The sequence below is a fragment of the Bufo gargarizans genome, chromosome 5 (assembly GCF_014858855.1).
Source record: "Bufo gargarizans isolate SCDJY-AF-19 chromosome 5, ASM1485885v1, whole genome shotgun sequence".
NCBI lineage: Eukaryota > Metazoa > Chordata > Amphibia > Anura > Bufonidae > Bufo > Bufo gargarizans.
In genome coordinates this window covers 73,994,682-74,017,511 of record NC_058084.1, presented here as the reverse complement: position 1 = coordinate 74,017,511, position 22,830 = coordinate 73,994,682, and the positions used below count along the sequence as shown (strand labels likewise).

Below are 22,830 nucleotides of genomic sequence, written 5' to 3'. Positions count from 1 at the left end.
AAAAATTCTAGGAACTCGCCGTGCCCCCCCACGGAATACCTTGGGGTGTCTTCTTTCCAAAATGGGGTCACTTGTGGCGTAGTTATACTGCCCTGGCAATTTAGGGGCCCAAATGTGTAAGAAGTACCTTGAAATCAAAATGTGTAAAAAATGGCCTGCGAAATCTGAAAGGTGCCCCTTTGCCCACCTTGGCTGCAAAAAAGTGTCACACATCTGGTATCGCCGTACTCAGGAGAAGTTGGGGAATGTGTTTTGGGGGGTCATTTTACATATACCCATGCTGGGTGAGAGAAATATCTTGGCAAAAGACAACTTTTCCCATTTTTTTATGCAAAGTTGGCATTTGACCAAGATACTTTTCTCACCCAGCATGGGTATATGTAAAATGACACCCCAAAACACATTCCCCAACTTCTCCTGAGTACGGCGATACCAGATGTGTGACACTTTTTTGCAGCCTAGATGCGCAAAGGGGCCAAAATTCCTTTTAGGAGGGCATTTTTAGACATTTGGATCCCAGACTTCTTCTCACACTTTCGGGCCCCTAAAAAGCCAGGGCAGTATAAATACCCCACATGTGACCCCACTTTGGAAAGAAGACACCCCGAGGTATTCAATGAGGGGCCTGGCGAGTTCCTAGAATTTTTTTTTTTTTTGCATAAGTTAGCGGATATTGATTTTTTTTGTTTTTTTTCTCACAAAGTCTCACTTTCCGCTAACTTAGGACAAAAATTTCAATCTTTCATGGACTCAATATGCCCCTCACGGAATACCTTGGGGTGTCTTCTTTCCGAAATGGGGTCACATGTGGGGTATTTATACTGCCCTGGCTTTTTAGGGGCCCTAAAGCGTGAGAAGTCTGGAATATAAATGTCTAAAAATGTTTACGCATTTGGATTCCGTGAGGGGTATGGTGCGTCCATGTGAGATTTTATTTTTTGACACAAGTTAGTGGAATATGAGACTTTGTAAGAAAAAACGAAAACAAAAACAAACAAAAAATTTCCGCTAACTTGTGCCAAAAAAAATGGCTGAATGGAGCCTTACCAGGGGGGGAGTGATCAATGACAGGGGGGTGATCAATGACAGGGGGGTGATCACCCATATAGACTCCCTGATCACCCCCCTGTCACTGATCACCCCCCCTGTAAGGCTCCATTCAGACATCCGCATGATTTTTTTACGGATCCATGGATACATGGATCGGATCCACAAAACGCATGCGGACGTCTGAATGGAGCCTTACAGGGGGGTTATCAATGACAGGGGGTGATCAGGGTAATCACCCCCCTGTCACTGATCACCCCCCCTGTAAGGCTCCATTCAGACGTCCGCATGATTTTTACGGATCCATGGATACATGGATCGGATCCACAGAACGCATGCGGACGTCTGAATGGAGCCTTACAGGGGGGTTATCAATGACAGGGGGTGATCAGGGTAATCAGGGTGATCACCCCCCTGTCACTGATCACCCCCCCTGTAAGGCTCCATTCAGACATCCGCATGATTTTTTACGGATCCATGGATACATGGATCGGATCCACAGAACGCATGCAGACGTCTGAATGGAGCCTTACAGGGGGGTTATCAATGACAGGGGGTGATCAGGGTAATCAGGGTGATCACCCCCCTGTCACTGATCACCCCCCCTGTAAGGCTCCATTCAGACATCCGCATGATTTTTTACGGATCCATGGATACATGGATCGGATCCACAAAACGCATGCGGACGTCTGAATGGAGCCTTACAGGGGGGTTATCAATGACAGGGGGTGATCAGGGTAATCAGGGTGATCACCCCCCTGTCACTGATCACCCCCCTGTAAGGCTCCATTCAGACATCCGCATGATTTTTTACGGATCCATGGATACATGGATCGGATCCACAGAACGCATGCGGACGTCTGAATGGAGCCTTACAGGGGGGTTATCAATGACAGGGGGTGATCAGGGTAATCAGGGTGATCACCCCCCTGTCACTGATCACCCCCCCTGTAAGGCTCCATTCAGACATCCGCATGATTTTTTACGGATCCATGGATACATGGATCGGATCCACAGAACGCATGCGGACGTCTGAATGGAGCCTTACAGGGGGGTTATCAATGACAGGGGGTGATCAGGGTAATCAGGGTGATCACCCCCCTGTCACTGATCACCCCCCCTGTAAGGCTCCATTCAGACATCCGCATGATTTTTTACGGATCCATGGATACATGGATCGGATCCACAGAACGCATGCGGACGTCTGAATGGAGCCTTACAGGGGGGTTATCAATGACAGGGGGTGATCAGGGTAATCAGGGTGATCACCCCCCTGTCACTGATCACCCCCCCTGTAAGGCTCCATTCAGACGTCCGCATGATTTTTACGGATCCATGGATCCATGGATCGGATCCGTAAAAATCATGCGGACGTCTGAATGGAGCCTGACAGGGGGGTGATCAATGACAGGGGGTGATCAGGGAGTGTATATGGGTGATCACCCCCCTGTAAGGCTCCATTCAGACGTCCGCATGATTTTTACGGATCCATGGATACATGGATCGGATCCGTAAAAATCATGCGGACGTCTGAATGGAGCCTGACAGGGCGGTGATCAATGACAGGGGGTGATCAGGGAGTGTATATGGGTGATCACCCGCCTGTCATTGATCACCCCCCTGTAAGGCTCCATTCAGACGTCCGCATGATTTTTACGGATCCATGGATACATGGATCGGATCCGTAAAAATCATGCGGACGTCTGAACGGAGCCTGACAGGGGGGTGATCAATGACAGGGCGGTGATCAATGACAGGGGGGTGATCAGGGAGTTTATATGGGGTGATCAGGGGTTTATAAGGGGTTAATAAGTGACCGGGGGGGGGGGGGGGGTAGTGTAGTGTAGTGTGGTGTTTGGTGGGACTGTACTGACCTACCTGAGTCCTCTGGTGGTCGATCCTAACAAAAGGGACCACCAGAGGACCAGGTAGGAGGTATATTAGACGCTGTTATGAAAACAGCGTCTAATATACCTGTTAGGGGTTAAAAAATTCGGATCTCCAGCCTGCCAGCGAGCGATCGCCGCTGGCAGGCTGGAGATCCACTCGCTTACCTTCCGTTCCTGTGAGCGCGCGCGCCTGTGTGCGCGCGTTCACAGGAAATCTCGCGTCTCGCGAGATGACGCGCCGATGCGTCCAGGAGGAGAAAAGCAACCACCTTCCGGACGCATCGGCGCGTTAGGCGGTCCGGAGGTGGTTAAAGTATAACTGTCGTATTTTTTTTTATTTTTTTTGGGAGTATTGGATTGTGGTGATTAATGTCTCCTTGGTGGCCCTGTTTCAACTTTTCACTGTGTACTCAATTACCCCTTAATTCCACATTTTTGTTCCCTGTACTGCCTACTTTTACCTGTGCTGAAAATAGGGTTGCTAGGCATGGTCCGTCTATGTGTTGAAGGACGGAGGACGCAGAAGCACGCAGCGTGCAAGGTCAGATTACAGACAGCCAGGGACTGTAAGTAAATGATTAAAGCCAGGTCCTCCCCAGCAGCTGATAACAGTGCCTGGGCTGTGTGCACTTCTCCCTGTCCCTGCGCTTGGCAGACGCTCCCTCACTCAGCAGAGCTTGAGAATGCAGAGTGGAAGCAGCGCAGACCAGGGAAGGGAGATCTGCCGTCTGCTCAGTGTATAAATGAAAGCAACATGTGGTAAGAGGACCCCTTTGTGCTGCAGGAGATTAACCCTTTAGGGGGAGGGCTCTGGTTACTGACACTTTTGGGGGGCTATTGTTACTGGCTAGTAAGGGCAGGTGGGATTAGCCTCAGGGTGAGGGCAGTGGCGGCCATCTTAACTGAATAGTGAAATTGCAGTTTTATGCAGACTGGTTGCTAAGGGCTGAATCTTATTAAATATGGGGTAAGCGAGTCTAATAGTAACTGATTATGGAATATCATGTTATTAGTAACTACATATATGAAAATTGAAATTAGGATCTAAATGTGACAGTTATCCTTTAAAAGACTTTGAGACACAAGATTGAACTTTTTGGCCTCAAATCTAATCATGTTTGAAGGAAACCAGGCACTGCCCAATATCATCCCTACGGTGAAGCCTGGTGGCAGCATAATATTGTGGGGTGTTTTTCAGCTGGTGGGACATAGAGACTGGTCAGCAGGGGCGGACTGGGAACTTAAAGTGGCCCTGGATTTTTTTTTTTAAAGCTGCCACGTTTTGTAGTCAGGTTCAAATTGATAGAAGGCAGGGCCAGCAACACCATATTGTGGCACAAATTATACCACACCAACAGAGCCAAATACTACAGTCCATAACAGCAGCACAAAATGCATCCCCAAAAACTTCCACTGGCCGGCCATCACAGTGATAAAACAATAGAGAGCTGGGCAGGGAGGGGGGAGAGAGGATTTGTATATATCTATCCCTATCTATCCCTCACCTTAAATCCTGTCCCCGGAGTTGCACCCTAATGGTGGATGCACTCCGTGCTCCTACTGTTGTGGAAATTTTATTAGGATGTGTATTTAATATATTGTGTATTGTCATCATGTCTCTCAGTGTCAGGGTAAACCATTGGAGTGGATATCTTCCTGTGTATGTCCTGTAAAGGAACGTGCGTTTGTTGTCTCTAGTGCGCCTGATCAGCCGCTGGAGATAATGACGCTGTACTGTAAATAAACATGCATGTGGATCATAGTAACTTTATCTGGCATTGATCACTGAGCAAGGCTGGATAAAGTTCGCTCCAGTGGTAATGTTAGATGGGTATGTTATTCTAAATGATGGTGTCTTGTCTTCCTATGTCATCACTTCCTGTATGTCATCACTTCCTGTATGTCATCACTTCCTGTATGTCATCACTTCCTGTATCCTTGTCTTGGGCCAGCCCCTTTTACACCTTTTGTTAGTCAATAAAGGACGGAGACTGGGCAAGGAGGGGAAGGCGTTGCTCAGAATTTCAATCAAGATGGTAGCACTTGGGTCTGTCATCTGACTGCAGCTGAGGGAAGATGGATTTACCTTTTTCCTTACACAAACTTTGATGCGAGCTGATTACAACTATTAATATTTCTACAACACTACCTATCCTCAATTGTCTCTGAGACGCCCTTCAAAGCATCAATATTATATAGGACTAATAACCGTTACCCCTCACTAATTCCTGAGAATGCCCTGACACGTTTCCTCTTATACCAGATTAATCAGAGGGCAATCCATATCAAAGACTACCTATAAATATAGGCACTAGGGCAAAGGTAGATGAGAATTAGGACAAAACAACACGATACCACATAGAGACATCAAATACAGAGGTGTCTTAAATCATGGCACACACTGACTGCCACAGTTATATATGGTGTGGAAGTCAGTGTGTGCCATGATTTAAGACACCGCTGTATTTGATGTCTCTATGTGGTATCGTGTTGTTTTGTCCTAATTCTCATCTACCTTTGCCCTAGTGCCTATATTTGTAGGTAGTCTTTGATATGGATTGCCCTCTGATTAATCTGGTATAAGTGGAAACGTGTCAGGGCATTCTCAGGAATTAGTGAGGGGTAACGGTTAGTAGTCCTATATAATATTGATGGTTGGGAGGATCTGCAGAGAAGAATTGCAGAAAATCCCCAAATCCAGGTGTGCAAACCTTGTGGCATTATACCCAAGACGACTGGAGATGCTGCCAAAGGTGCTTCAACTAAGTCCTGAGCAAAGAGTCTGCACACTTATGTCAATGCAAGATTTAAATTTTTCCTTCTCAATAAATTAGCAAAGATTTCTGACATTCTGTTTTCACTTTCTCTTTTGGGATATTGAGTGCAGAATGATGGGGAAAAACTTGAGCTTTTCATTTTACAAGATACTAAGTACACTGGGGCTACTACAATAGAGCTTATAGTGCTGCAGGATAAAATTAGCCAGTACCGCACCTGACTGACTAACACAAATACATAAGCAGAATGTTATCCGTGCTGTTTAACAAAAAAACTGTCACCTATACACCGCTACCCTGAAGGTAGATCCTTAAAGGGAATGATTCTAATGGTACCTTTGATGTTTTCTTGTGAAGTTCCCCCAAGGCAAAAACTGACTTTTATTCATATGTATATTAGGGCTCGCATGTGCCCAGGGGCGGCATTCACCTCTTTGGTGCCCGGGCTGTTCTGACTCTTTTTGTCATATCCCCACCCCAGACTCTTCCTCTGCCCGCCCCGCTCTTCCTTTGCGTCCTCCTTCTCAAGTTCTCTGCAGCGAGATCCCGCGCCTGCGCTATCTATTGCTTGGCCGGGGCATGCGCACTGCGATGCCCATTGTGGGTGTCTCTGGTCCGCCTCCTCGCCGCTGTTTCTCGCCATTGGCCGGCGCATGAGCAGTAGCTACTGCGATGCCGTGCCAACAATGGGCATCGCAGTGCACATGCCCCGGCAAAGCTTTGGATAGCGCAGGCGCGGGATCTCGCTGCAGTGAAGGAGGATGCAAAGGAAGAGCGGGCGGGCAGAGGAAGAGGCTGGGGCGGGGATATGACGAAAAGAGGCAGAACAGTCTGGGCACCAACGAGGTGAACGCCGCCCCTGTGCACTTGCGAGCCCTAATTTACATATGAATAAAAGTCAGTTTTGGGGGAACTTCACAAGAAAACATCAAAGGTACCATTATAATCATAGACTGCTATGCTAGAGCACTATGTAAGCGGTCTTTAAGGTCAAAATCTGGTGACAGACTCCCTTTAAGTGTGATGAATATGTATCTCAAGTATGACCTACACAGGCCACGTTGAAACCTTGTCACTGGATGACTCTGTCGGTGGTATGTTACTAGTCTGTGCCCAGAGAACTGGAATCCTGGTAAGCAATTCCAGATGTTAATAGGAATGTCTCCCTGGCAGGCGGCACTTCTATCCAGAAGATAGATCATCAGTAAAAAAAAAAAGCTGAAGAACCCCTGCCTCTGGACCTGAATTACATCTCCTCTTCCCCCAGTTTCAGAAACATGGAAGCCCTGCTAAAAGAGACCGGATCAGAACAGGCAAAAATGGATTGTGCTGAAGACATATAGGTCTCTCATGTTAATATGCAACATATGCTTTAAGATTCTACAATGCAAAATATTTTATCAAATTCATGTGTGTTTGGGTGTTGTCTGAAACATGCACTGGCTTCATCTTGTATAAAGCTAAGAATTCATGAACTTCAGAACATATCTTGTTTTTTATCTCACTGGATGTCAGTCCGACACAGCTGAAAGTTACTGAAGGTCACGCTTCAAATCCATCCAAGTCCCACCCAGGGTTTTGTTTCCTATTGTGACTTTCTTCACAGTATGGGAAGCCATGTGCAGCTCGAAGGCTCTCCTGCCTCAGATATCAAACTTGTATTGTTTGGCAAGTCTCAGCCAACTTGGCCGGGTATAACAACAGCCTTATCAACAGGAGTCGCTCCTGTCCGGTTCTGTGGAAAATGATATGCTCATGGGATGAATTAAAAACACGTTCACGGTGTTCTCTATCTGCCATCGGAGTACGGGGTAAATACAAACAATGGCCAACTAGTCAACACAGGATGTTTATAGGTGTTTTCTGTTATATCCCACCTAGAACAAGATAGGGCTAATGATAATTTGAGCGCTCAGGAAGTCTTCTCATTTTTATTTTTAAGATTCTCTCTGGTTTATAAATCTTTTATAACCTAAAAATGCAATTTTAGTGGGTATAGTAGTGTTCAGTGTTGCTCCCTAAGGGCTCACGCACACAGCCGTTGCTTGGCCATTCAGTGCACTGAGAATTGTAATTTGTGGTCCCCAATGCACGGGTAACATCCATGCGGATTTCGCAGATGGATCCAGACCCATTCAACTTGAATAGGTCCGTAATCCTTCCGCACCGAAAAAAATAATAGAACACGTTTTATATTTTTTTTTGCGGTGTGGAGGCACGGAGAGAATCCCCACTGAAGCACTCCATAGTGCTTCCGTGGGGTTCCGCGCCTCCGTTCCGCTCCACACCTTCCAGATTGTGGACCCATTCAGGTGAGCACACGGCAGGTGCCCGCATATTGTTGTGGACCAACTGTTTGCCGGCCACAATACAGGCAACAGTCGTGTGCATGAGGCTTAATAGTCATGTCAAAATTGGAAAAACCCTCCCGAAAATGTTGCCTTTTTAATTGCAGGTTTTGAATTTATGCCTCAAATAAGTATAGTTGGCGCACTCCTCAGATATCTTAAAGAGGTTTTCCAGGATTTTTATATTCAAGTCCTTTCCTCAGGGTAAGGCCTCATGCACACGACAGTTTTTTTTCACGGCCCGCAAAAACTGGGTCCGTGGGTCCGTGATCCGTGACCGTTTTTTCGTCCGTGGGTCTTCCTTGATTTTTGGAGGATCCACGGACATGAAAAAAAAGTCGTTTTGGCGTCCGCCTGGCCGTGCGGAGCCAAACGGATCCGTCCTGAATTACAATGCAAGTCAATAGGGACGGATCCGTTTGAAGTTGACACAATATGGTGCCATTTCAAACGGATCCGTCCCCATTGACTTTCAATGTAAAGTCTGGAGTTCTGTTATACCATCGGATTGGAGTTTTCTCCAATCCGATGGTATATTTTAACTTGTAGCGTCCCCATCACCATGGGAACGCCTCTATGTTAGAATATACTGTCGGATATGAGCTACATCGTGAAACTCATTTCCGACAGTATATTCTAACACAGAGGCGTTCCCATGGTGATGGAGACGCTTCAGGTTAGAATATACAAAAAAACTGTGTACATGACTGCCCCCTGCTGCCTGGCAGGTGCTGCCAGGCAGCAGGGGGCAGACCCCCCCCCCCTGTTTTTAACTCATTGGTGGCCAGTGGGCCCCCCCTCCCCTGTTGTTAACTCGTTGGTGGCCAGTGTGCGCACCCCCCTCCCTCCCTCTATTGTTTTAATACATTGGGGCCAGTGTGCGCGCGCCCCCCAACCCCCCCTCTATTATTTTAATACATTGGGGCCAGTGTGCGCGCGCCCCCACAACCCCCCCCCCCTCCCTCCCTCTATTGTTTTAATACATTGGGGCCAGTGTGCGCGCGCCCCCCCAACCCCCCCCCCCTCCCTCCCTCTATTGTTTTAATACATTGGGGCCAGTGTGCGCGCGCCCCCCCAACCCCCCCTCCCTCCCTCTCTCTATTGTTTTAATACATTGGGGCCAGTGTGCGCACCCCCCCAACCCCCCCCCCTCCCTCCCTCTATTGTAATCATCATCGGTGGCAGCGGAGTAGAAGATTTTCATACTTACCTGCTTCTTGCTGCTGCGATGTCTGCGTCCGGCCGGGAGCTCCTCCTACTGGTAAGTGACAGCAATGCGCCGCACAGACCTGTCACTTACCAGTAGGAGGAGCTCCCGGCCGGACGCAGACATCGCAGCAGCAAGAAGCAGGTAAGTATGAAAATCTTCTACTCCGCTGCCACCGATGATGATTACAATAGAGGGAGGGAGGGGGGGTTGGGGGTTGGGGGGGTGCGCACACTGGCCCCAATGTATTAAAACAATAGAGGGAGGGAGGGGGGGTTGGGGGGGCGCGCGCACACTGGCCCCAATGTATTAAAACAATAGAGGGAGGGAGGGAGGGGGGTGCGCACACTGGCCACCAACGAGTTAACAACAGGGGAGGGGGGGGGCCGCACAATGATATTCAAACTGGGGAGGGGGGGGGGGGGGTCTGCCCCCTGCTGCCTGGCAGCCCTGATCTCTTACAGGGGGATATGATGGGGTTAATTGTACTATCATATCCCCCTGTAAGAGATCGGGTGCTGCCAGGCAGCAGGGGGCAGTCTTGTACAAAGTTTGCAGTGTATTCTAACTAGAAGCGTCCCCATCACCATGGGAACGCTTCTGTGTTAGAATATACTGTCGGAAATGAGTTTTCACGAAGTGAAAACTTAGATCAGAAAAAGCTTTTATGCAGACGGATCTTCGGATCCGTCTGTATGAAACTAAAACCTACGGCCACGGATCACGGACACGGATGCCAATCTTGTGTGCATCCGTGTTCTTTCACGGACCCATTGACTTGAATGGGCCCGTGAACCGTTGGCCGTGAAAAAAATAGGACAGGTCATATTTTTTTCACGGCCAGGAAACACGGCTCACGGATGCGGCTGCCAAACGGTGCATTTTCCGATTTTTCCACGGACCCATTGAAAGTCAATGGGTCCGTGAAAAAAAACGGAAAACGGCACAACGGCCACGGATGCACACAACGGTCGTGTGCATGAGGCCTTAGTCATACATTTCTGATCGGCTGCTGTTACTGTACCAGCTCTGTCAGTTGATGGAGCTATGCAGTTCCAGTCCCGGTGATACTCAGGAACAGCTAATTGGCGTGGGTACATGGTGTCTGACCCCCCCACTGCCCAGATATTGATGACACTATCCTAAAAATAGGCCATCAACATATAAAATTCTGGATAAACCCCTTCAAGTGTATTTTAACTCCTTAATGACGTAACTAATAGTAAGATGTTTCCCCCTCCGTGTTCCAGCAGTCATAACTTTTTTATTTTTTCTTCAATGTAGAGTTGTAGTTGTATAGGAATAATTTAGGTGCACATATAATGTGCTGAAGGGGTTTTCCGAAACTTTTTAACTACAGTAGGGTTGAGTGAATTGCAGTATCTGAAGTGGAATTCAATACGAATTTCAGGGAAAAATTCAATTCCCCGTGAAGCCGAATTTCCTCGTGGTTCGTGGTAACAAATCAATTTTCCCTGAAATGGCGTAAAAAAATACCATACTCACCTCATCATTTTGAGCACTAAGAGGCCGCCATTTTGATTGAAGATCCTGCTTAAAATCTCGATGTATGATGTCACCACGCCGGCCTTCGTGATGTCATCATCATTGATCTTCAATCAAGATGGACATGGCGGCCTCCAGAGGATAGGTCATCAGTTGAAAAAATCTTGGAAAGCCCCTTTAAATATCTTTTATTAATTTTGTGAGGAGGGGGATATCAGACAGCAATAGTTTTTTGGGGATTTCTTCATAAAATAAAGAGTTAATGTCTAAACCCATATAGAGCCTCCATGCTGCCTTTTTGTCCCCCTACAGCCCATCATCTCATCTTCCACAGAGGCTGAAGTAAGAGCTGTAAGTACAATGTGTGTAGCACTCACATGCACCTGCTCTAAGTCTAGACTGTGACTACAGCCGAGTTCTTGGTCCTTTTTTAAGCCAAAATTCTACTTGCATTCTAGCAGTGGCGTAGCATGGGGGGGGGGGGGGGGTTGCCCCAGGTGCAAAATATGGTACAATACTGTCTACTGGAACATGATTGGGGGATATCTATATGGGGGGCACTTGTTACTGGCACATGATTGGGGGGCACTTGTTACTGGCACATGATTGGGGGGCCATCTATGGGAGGCACTTCTCAATGGCACATGATTGGGGAGCATCTATGGGGTCACATCATACTGCCACATTATTGGGGTCAGTGTAGGGGCACTTCTTACTGGCACATTATTGGGGGCATCTACTGAGGCCACAAAGAAGGAGTATTTTATATGGGGGGCTCTGTATAGGGGCATTTTATACTGGGGCACAATATGATGGATAATATGGAGAAGAGGAGAGAGGAGTACTATGGGGTCATCTACGGGGGCACTAAGAAGGGGTATTTTATGCTTGCAAATTATGGGGGAAACTGAGGGCATCTACTGGGGCACTATATATGGGGCATTTTATAGTGGTACATTATGCGGGGCACTAGGAGGAAGGGGGAGAGGATCACTATGGCGGCATTTACTGGGGGCACTATATAAGGGTATTTTATACTGGCACATTATGGGGCACTATGGGGACATTAGCTTAACTGGGGGCATTAAAAGGGGGTATTTTTGTACTGTCACATTATAAGGAGAATTATTACTACTTGGGGGCATTATGGTGGGCTTTATTACTACTGGGGGTCTAGGGGGAACATGATTACTAGTATGGGCACTATGGGAGCATTATTACTTCTGGGGCACAGTGGGGACATGTTGGGGGCACTGTAAGAGCACTATTACTACCATGTGTGCCCTAGCAGAGAATTATTCCTATTGGTGGGACTTTTGGGAGCACTATCACTGTGGGGGCACCCTGACACAGTATCAGCTTACCACAATTATTTTTGGGGGACATTATGTTTACACTATTAGTGTCAGGGGCACTATTTTCTGGGCGCAGTTATTTTAGGGCACTGTGTGCCAATAATTATTGAAGGTGGCACTATCTGCATGGTACTACTATTATCAGGGGCTTTATCTGTTTCTGCAGTATAATATTAGGGAGCACAGCGGCACAGTATTGGGGATGGTAGCATGATTTGTCCAGAAGATGTGAGGATGATGGAAAAGTAGTAAACTAATATTTCTTTTTGTCAAACTGCAAAGATGAGAAATGGCTGAAAAATGGTGGTCTGGTCTGAAGGTCTGAAAGGAGAAGATGAGGAAAGAGAGAAGGAACATCCACATCAAAGAGACGTCACTGGATGTAAGAGGTATGGGGCGCTGTATTACCCTGTATGTTCTGTAGTGATTGGAGGGTGGATATAGATTTTGGCCCACACTGTAGCAGCCTGGCCCCAAACTTCAGGTCACACTGTGCATGTTCTGAATTCTGGGGGCTCACACTACTACTACTACATTATCTGTACTCAGAGTTATCGCCATGTTATCTGTGGTGTTACATAGGACTGCAGGTGATATCTACTACATTATCTGTAAAAAGGGGCATGGCCACATGTTGGGGGGGGGAGCAATACTTGGCTTGCCCCGAGTGCTGGCAACCCACACTATGTCACTGCATTCCAGCCTGAAAAGGACATCTCAGAAACGACCCCCTCTGCAGCCACACAGCCCAAGCTAAACTCATTCAAAACAGTATTGTTCTTTTCTGCTTTGGCTGATCAGTGCAGAGTTAAGGCAGGGTGTAGGTAGCCATTTTGAAGGGCACCATTACAGAAGATTATCAGAAAGGTTTCTGATGCTCACTTGTCCTACGTTTTCTTTATTATCCAACGCTATCTATATTGAAGCCAGACAATTATATACACAAAAATTGAACAGCTCACCTAATGCAGTATCAGCATCACGGGCGTAGCTATAGGGGAAGCAGGGGAATCGGCTGCTTTGGGGCTGGAACTCAGAAGGGGCCCACCCAGGAGGAGGACTAACAGATTTTATTGTCGGGGCCCCACAACATTGTAAAATGACATTATCTACATTGACACTGTAGGAAATGGACCAAGATTCCAGGCCTCGTCTGAAAGAGCGATCTTGACTAGCCACAAGAGTGGGGGTTGCAAACAAGTTGCTGAGTTGGTGGCCCTGCTCAAAATATTAGCTGTGTGGCCCAGTCACGTCTACCTACCCCACTGATCTGCATTCCAGCTTATGAGCCAGCTGCACTGGCTGCTTTTCGGACAACAAATAGCAACAGATATCCAGACATTTTAGAAAGTCCTTCACTCCAGGAAAAAAAAAAATACATCTTTAAAAATCTACTGATTGCTGGAACTCACTGGATCCCACAGTGTCAGTGGCGTAACTACCGGGGAAGCAGCTGCTTCGGGGCCCGGGCTGCCAAGGGGGCCCGGCGCCCCGGCAGCGTGTGTGACAGTTTATTTTTAAGTTAGTTAAATATCGTGTTCAGGGCCCCTTCACAGCAGCCGCTAGTGTGATCTAATTTTACTGTCTGCTAAAGTCTCCTGGTCTGGGATTCGAACCCACAACCTCCAATCTATTAGTGAATCAGTGGCAAAGCATTTACCCTCACAGCCATAAAGGCTGCATTACAACTGACTGTAAAAAAAATACATCTATACACATGACAGCTGCCCAAACACACCTAGCACTGCTATATCTGTATATGACAGCTGTCCCTGCACACTCAGCTCTGCTATATCTCTATATATGACAGCTGCCCCAGCAAACCCAGCTCTACTACATCTATACACATGACAGCTGCCAAAACACAGCCAGCTCTGCTACATCTATACACATGACAGCTGCCCCCAACACACCAGCACTGCTATATATCTATATGACAGCTGTCCCAGCACACTCAGCTCTGCTATATCTCTATATATGACAGCTGCCCCAGCAAACCCAGCTCTACTACATCTATACACATGACAGCTGCCCAAACACACCTAGCACTGCTATATCTGTATATGACAGCTGTCCCTGCACACTCAGCTCTGCTATATCTCTATATATGACAGCTGCCCCAGCAAACCCAGCTCTACTACATCTATACACATGACAGCTGCCAAAACACAGCCAGCTCTGCTACATCTATACACATGACAGCTGCCCCCAACACACCAGCACTGCTATATATCTATATGACAGCTGTCCCAGCACACTCAGCTCTGCTATATCTCTATATATGACAGCTGCCCCAGCAAACCCAGCTCTACTACATCTATACACATGACAGATGCCTAAACACACCCAGCTCTGCTACATCTATACACATGACAGCTGCACCAGCACACTCAGGTCTGCTATATCTCTATATATGACAGCTGCCCCAGCAAACCCAGCTCTACTACATCTATACATGACAGATGCCCAAACACACCCAGCTCTACTACATCTATACACATGACAGCTGCCGAAACACAGCCAGCTCTGCTACATCTATACACATGACAGCTGCCCCAACACACCAGCACTGCTATATATCTATATGACAGCTGTCCCAGCATGCTCAGCTCTGCTATATCTCTATATATGACAGTTGCCCCAGCAAACCCAGCTCTACTACATCTATACACATGACAGATGCCTAAACACACCCAGCTCTGCTACATCTATACACATGACAGCTATCATATATAGAGATATAGCAGAGCTGAGTGTGCTGGAACAGCTGTCATATAGAGATATATCTGAGATACTGCTATATCTGTATATGACAGCTGTCTCAGCACATTCAGCTCTGCTACATCTCTATATATGAGCAGCTGCCATGTGTATAGATGTACACTTAGCCAGCTATAACAGTAGAAGTCTCATATTTTTTCAGCCAGCATCAAGGCAGCTCCTATGGTCTAGTGGTTAGCTGCTCTGCCTCTGAAGCAGAAGGTCGTGGGTTCGAATCCCAGCAGACACTTTTCTGAAATACAAGCACTGACTCCATATAAGGACATACAGGGCGGGACACAGGAAGAGGCTGCATCGCATCGCTGACATGGAGGTAAGTAGAAGTGTTTATTATTTTTTTTGTAATACCCACTGTTACTGCCATGGGGGGAGCGGAAGGCACCTGATACTGGCACATGGGGGGGAGTGGGGTTGGCACCTGATACTGGCATGGGGGGGGGGGGGGAGAGGCACCTGATACTGGCATGGGGGGGGGGGAGGGAGAGAGGCACTTGATACTGGCACTTTTTTTTGTGGTGGTGGGGGGGAAGATGGCACTATGATACTGGGACATGGGGGGGGGGGGGGGAGGCACCTGATACTGGCACCTGGAGGGGAGAGGGGGGGTTGGCACTTGATACTGGCACATGGGGGGGGGGAGGCACCTGATACTGGCACATGGGGAGGGGGGAGGGAGAGAGGCTCTTGATATTGGCACTTTTAGTGGGGGGGGGGGGGGAGATGGCACTATGATACACTGGGACATGGGGGGAGGAGAGAGGCACTTGATACTGGCATGTGGGGGGGGGGGGGTTGGCACTATGATACTGGCACATGGGGGGAGAGGCACTTAATACTGGCACTTTTTTGCGGGGGAGATGGCACTATGATACTGGCACATGGGGGGAAGAGAGAGGCACTTGATACTGGCACATGGGGGGTGGGAAGGAGAGAGGCACTTGATACTGGCACATGGGGGGAGATGGCACTATGATACTGGGACATGTGGGGGGGGGGAGAGGCACTTGATACTGGCACATTATTGGGGGGCATTATGGGGGACACTAGGCTGGCAGCCTATCAGAGGCCGGGCACTGAGGGGCATCTACTGGGGCACTATATATGGGGCATTTTATACTGGTACATTTTGGGGGGCACTAGCAGGAAGGGGGGAGAGGAGCACTATGGGGGAATTTACTGGGGGCACTATATAGGGGTATTTTATACTGGCACATTATGGGGGCACTATGGGGACATTAGCTCAACTGGGGGCATTACAAGGGTGTATTTTTTGCACTGTCACATTATAAGGAGAATTATTACTACTGGGGGGGGGGCATTATGGTGGGCTTTATTACTCCCCCATGGTATGACCCCCTAGTAGCAGCACCAGCCTCTCCCTGCTTTGCTATCCCACTGTCCCTTCTCCAAATCCTTATTATAAAATCTTTCTCATTAGGATAAAACACAACATCAGCTCCGCCGAGCCCCCGGCCAAGTGTGGAAGTGTCGTCCGAGATCCCCAAGGGCCGAGCCAAGTAGCTGTAAGTGTTCATGTGGAGTATGTTTATGTTATGCACATATAGCCTACACTGTGCCCCACAATGTACAGTATACTGCTACACTGTGCCCCACAATATACAGTATACCGCTACACTGTGCCCCACAATATACAGTATACCTCTACACTGTGCCTCACAATATACAGTATACTGCTACTGTGCCACACAATATACAGTATACCTCTACACTGTGCCACACAATATACAGTATACCGCTACACTGTGAGACACAATATACAATATACCTCTACACTGTGCCTCACAATATACCGCTACACTGTGCCACACAATATACAGTATACCGCTACACTGTGCCTCACAATATACCTCAACACTGTGCCACACAATATACAGTATACCGCTACACTATGCCTCACAATATACCTCTACACTGTGCCACACAATATACAGTATACCGCTACACTGTGCCTCACAATATACCTCTACACTGTGCCTCACAATATACCTCTACACTGTGCCACACAATATACAGTATACCTCTACACTGTGCCACACAATATATAGTATACCTCTATACTGTGCCACACAATATACAGTATACCGCTACACTGTGCCCCACAATATACAGTATACCTCTACACTGTGCCACACAATATACAGTATACCTCTACACTGTGCCACACAATATACAGTATACCTCTACACTGTGCCACACAATATACAGTATACCTCTACACTGTGCCACACAATATACAGTATACCTCTATACTGTGCCCCACAATATACAGTATACCGCTACACTGTGCCACACAATATACAGTATACCTCTACACTGTGCCACACAATATACAGTATACCTCTACACTGTGCCACACAATATACAGTATACCTCTATACTGTGCCACACAATATACAGTATACCTCTACACTGTGCCACACAATATACAGTATACCTCTATACTGTGCCACACAATATACAGTATACCGCTACACTGTGCCCCACAATATACAGTATACCGCTACACTGTGCCCCACAATATACAGTATACCTCTACACTGTGCCACACAATATACAGTATACCTCTATACTGTGCCACACAATATACAGTATACCTCTATACTGTGCCACACAATATACAGTATACCTCTACACTGTGCCACACAATATACAGTATACCTCTACACTGTGCCCCACAATATACAGTATACCTCTACACTGTGCCCCACAATATACAGTATACCTCTATACTGTGCCACACAATATACAGTATACCGCTACACTGTGCCAAAGGAGTGGGGTTTACACAGGAGGAGGGAGGTGCGAAGCGCGCTGAGGGGGGCCCTTACAAATATTTGCTGTGGGGCCCAGTCACTTCTAGTTACGCCCCTGCACAGTGTCTGCTGTGTGGACTGGAAGTCCGTTTTTCTCTTCAGTCCTATGAGAACCTTGATGTCAGTAATCAATAGAAACCAACTGGCTGGTAAATTTACTCTCACAAATAATGTGCATTCTCTGACCTGTTAGAAAGGTGTATGATGTAATCTGTAGTGAAGGTAATCTTCTTACCAGTAACTGTATTTGTGCGTTATAACCTCCCTTCTGATTCTTAGCTGTGTCATGTGACCGACTCTCTGATTTCTAGCTGACACAGGACAGGAAGTCATTTACCTCTTATTCATTCTTATGAGACTGACATTGAGGCTCCCATAGGAATACATAGAGAAACCGGCTTCCTATACACACATGAGATGCTGTGTTATTTGGAAAGTCTGATTGCTGGTCACATGACACAGCTGAGGATCAGAAGGGATGGGATAGCTCACAAATACATTGGTAAGAAGATTACATTCACTACAGATTACATTGTGTACCTTTCTAGCAGGTGAGAGAATACATTTTTCTTCTTTAACAGAACAAATAAAAATTAACATGACTCTCACATTTCATATTTGGCATTGAAGTGTGCCATAAATGATACCTCCCGACTGTCCTGTTTTTCTGCAGGAATGTCCCATGAAATGTGTCTGAAATGGGTGGGCCTCATTTGCATATGCCCTGAAGCAGGAGTTTCTGCAAGGTAAGCAGTATTGCAAATTTCGATTCAAATGTTAGGAGGTATGAAAAAGATTTGAGGTTATTAGAAAATATAATCACATCATCGACAAGACTTAAAATGATGTCTGCCTGGAAAATAAAAGTTTTATGTTTTCATCAAACAAATCTCTATTTGCAGCAGTTTCAGTCTTGCAGACCTCTGTCCATTTGTTAAGGGTATGTTGACACAAATTAAATCATCACGGATATAATCGCGGGGAGCGGCGGTTTTCTGCCATGAAATCTGCCATCAAAATGCCATCGATAGCTTTTCATTGACTTCAGTGGAAAAAATTTCACCATGTGGGCATGGTGGCTTTTTTTCCACTCCTAAATTGAAGTGGTGTGTTACTTCTTAGAAGATAAAGATTTTGTATTGAAATCAATGGGGAAGCAGAAAAAAAAATGCTAGCAGTTTTGGGAGGGGTTTTCAAAGCTGTTTTAGTAGTGTTTATTTAACACCCCAGAGTTGTGTTACAAAACTCTTTTACCCCGCTACAACCTGTTAAGTGTATTTATCTGGTCATCTTATGTAATTTTGCATCATATTCTCACAAATGTGCATTCTAATCCTTGTTAAATGTAATTGCTGTAATTTCCATGTTCACCAGCAGGTGGCAGCAATGTGTTCAGCAAGGACTTAGCTACAATTTAGTGTTTCTGAACTGGAATAGTTCATTCCAGTTTAGCTGCCCCCTTCTGTGAGCAGAAGTGGGCTATGCCCACATCCTGCCTAATGGGGAGGGAAGGAAGTTAAGTCAGTGTGCCAGCCATCACCTAGGTGATCTGCTTACCAACAGCCACTATGTATCACCTTCGCCATCTTACATTTTTGGCAGTAAAGGGCCAAAGTGGGGCTCCTATCCGTGTAATAATTGTCAGGCGTGTAGGTATATGATCCGGTCTTCTACATTTGGGGACTCCGAGGGCAGACGTGAATACCAAATTGTGCAACATATCATATGCAGGACTGCCTCTGTGATTTATCTTATCACCTGCCCTTGCAAGCTCCTGTATGTTGGGATGACCACCAGGGAGTTGCGTGTTAGGATTTTTGAACATGCAAGCAAAATCCGGCAGGCAGCCACTACTACACAGGAGGAGGGGAGCCAGTTCCAACCCATAGCTCTACATTTTAGGGATCACCACGAGGGGGACCCTCGTGGGCTACAATGTATGGGTATTGATAGGGTGTCTTTGGGCTGCCGTGGAGGGGATATCAAGAAACGCCTTTTGCAGCTGGAGACCAAGTGGATTGTGTTGCTTAAGAGTGAGATCCCTAAAGGTCTCAATGAGACGGCTAGCTTCAGGTCCTTTCTATAAATCGTGCTTTTTATTTTATTATGTGTTCGTTGTTTTTATCATGTATTCATTGATGTTATTTGTATTTTCACAGTATATTTGATTGCTGCGATGGTGTGGTCCTTTTAGAGGCTTTCTTTGTGTCATGATGCAGAATAGAATATGCCCTATGGAATAATGGATGCTAACTGTCTACCAACATCAGAATATTCACTTCAAAAAGTTGTTGTGTCCTGTATTCTATTTTCTGTATGGGTTGATCCGTGTGGCCAGATTAGCGGGTGACTTTACACTTGAATGTTTGGGTAGTATTTGCTTTGGCTCTGAGGCCACTCTGCTCAGGGCTTTATTGCACAGCGCACTTTATATGAGTTCATAATTTTTATGAACACCATATTTTATCAGTTATATGGATTATGATTATGCATAATTATGTATTACTTCTTTGGCACATATGTATGTACATGAAATAAGTTTCCAATACAGGAATTCACAATACAGGGATATGTGTGTGGGGGGGGGGGTTCCCCTTCCTTTGATGCCTCCATATCACTATTTTTTTTAGTTGTGAGGGGTATTTATTTTATATTATTTAATTTATTTTTCAGTGTATTCACTTTAGCAAATATTGTGATTATTATAATATTACATGTTCACTGCTGCTTGATTGTGTGTATTTTTGTATTGTGTGTGTGTGTGTGTGTGTGTGTGTATGTGTGTGTATATATATATATATATATATATATATATATATATATATATATATATATATATATATATATATATATATAGTTTTTGTACTCATCACTTTTTTGGTCTAGGGTCAAGATCTCATTGATGGCATAGGTTTCTATTACCATTTTTGACTTATGGATCCATTTTTATAAAGTTACAATATTACACAATATATATAATTTTTTTGTTTTATAGCAATATAGAAGGTATTTTTTATGGGGTTGTGCATATATCGTTAATGGTGAAGGCTATAGGGGGCTCTATACTATGCTGCTCTGCCTGTATATATTACTCTGATATGCTGTACGATTGAGCTGACTATTGGCAATTTTGATCTTTGTGCCCCCCATATATTGTCCTTCACATGTGGTTATCTTTCCACTGTCCTCTATACATTGTCTCCACCTGGCATATGCGCATCGCTCCGGTGCGCTGTCTGGCTGGCATTGTAGTGATGCTCCTATACCTGGCTGTCTCAGGGCCGGCCGGCCGACGTGCGTGTCATGTGATCGGACCCGGGGCGGGGAGGTGTGGCTGCGTGATGTCAGATGCGGCTCCCTCCCTCCTCCTGGTTTGGTCATGTGACACGGTGGGCGTGCCTTGCTCTGTAGGCTGGGTGGCGCATCTTTATGATGTCATCCCTGCAACACTGGGCGGATGCGCTAATCAGCTGCCAGCTGTGGACCACACCATTTAAGGATGAACTCAGTTTGTTACTTTACCTCCTGACGAAGCCTCTCCAGGTGAAACGTACGTCGAGGTGCAGCTTTTGGTCACACGCTCTGGGTCCAGCATATCATGGGTAATACATGTTTTGTTGTTTTGCTCAGTTAGTTGTTACATTTCTTTTTATATCTCTATTACCACCTGCACTTGGCACACTTGCATACCTTATGCGGCCATCCCTGGTCTTTGGGTGGGCTAGTTTGCCTTGTGCTATTTGTACATTTTTTCATTTATCTTTCTGTGCATGCAACATACATACCAGTACTTGTTACTTTGAGTGAACCTACAGTTCTCACAATTTTCATGCTGATGTATACCTAGGGCTGTGACCTCTTTTCCCTGCCAGCTGGGTGTTTGGGAGAGAGGTTGTATCTGACCTCCTCACATGAGGTCTCCCCCCCTCCTCCTGTACACTTGTGCCTTTTGTTTCATATATTGTTTGTTATGTGATCATGTCTCAATAAATTACATATATTTTATATGTGTGTCTCCCACTTTTCTTTGGGGTTATTGGTTCTGTTTTTGGGTTGGCTCAGTATATTATACTAGACCCCAGTGTAATCTATACATTATATGTGAGGTTTTTCCTATAGGTTGGTCAGAAAGCAAACAGCTACCTCCAGTTAAAGGAAGAAGCATACCCTGAGACAATATCTGTGAGTACCGTCCAGAGACCCAGGAGAAGCCAAATTCCTCCTGAACTAGTCAGTCCCCAGACAGCAGAAGATAGTCAGCGCAGAAGCCAAATTCCTGCCACATTACAGAGCTACTAAGCAGACGTCCTTTTCCTGCAAAAGCTCCAGGCACATGATAGAGCAGAAGATAGATTCCTGCCACACGTTGCCAATACCTGCTGGGACCAAAGACTAATGCTGTACCTTGCTTGGATGAAAGCTACTCTAAGTAAAGACAAGTTTTAACTTTACCTAAGGTCTGGATCTCAATTACTGCTGCAAGTTCCTCAATTACTCCTACTAGCACCACACTCATTTTATTGCAAGTGAGCCAGGATCCAGGAGTCCAGCTGTACTCAGGTAGGAGACACCGTTGACACCATTACTGCTACCATACAGAGACATTACCCCACTCTGGCATTCCTAACTTGGTACGTGAGTTACAACACCCTTGAAGGGCCCTGCAACAGTACCCTGCACACACTGCAATTGGCGTCACAAACAAAACTATAGAGTATTAAACACATATTCTGACCCACTGCATAATTTGGCGTCCGTGTAACCGTACCACGGTCCTGCTCATTGCATTTATGCCACCAAAAACGCTTCTCAATTATATCTGTAACACCACAGAGTTGTGTTACTACACTCCTCTACTCTGCTACTGTCTTCTAAGAGCTTTTACCTTGTCATCTGATATGATTTTACATTATGTCATTTACAAATGTGCATAAACCATGTTAGATATAAATTAATATTGTAATTTTCCATGTTCACCAGCAGGTGGCAGCAATGGCTTGGTAGGAACTTAGTTTCAGTTTAGTACATCTAAGCTGGAATAGTTAATTCCAGCTTAGCTCCCCCTCTGTGGAGGTGTGGACTATTC

General features: G+C 46.1%; 1 long non-coding RNA gene across 1 annotated transcript; it reads left to right on the top strand.

Moving 5' to 3' along the window:
• Positions 1-16,377: 16,377 nt before the first annotated feature.
• Positions 16,378-20,569, top strand: LOC122939189. The gene is made up of 3 exons (XR_006390099.1): positions 16,378-16,433; positions 18,418-18,490; positions 19,904-20,569. It is a non-coding gene; the product is annotated as an uncharacterized LOC122939189 (long non-coding RNA).
• The last annotated feature ends 2,261 nt before the right edge of the window (positions 20,570-22,830 follow it).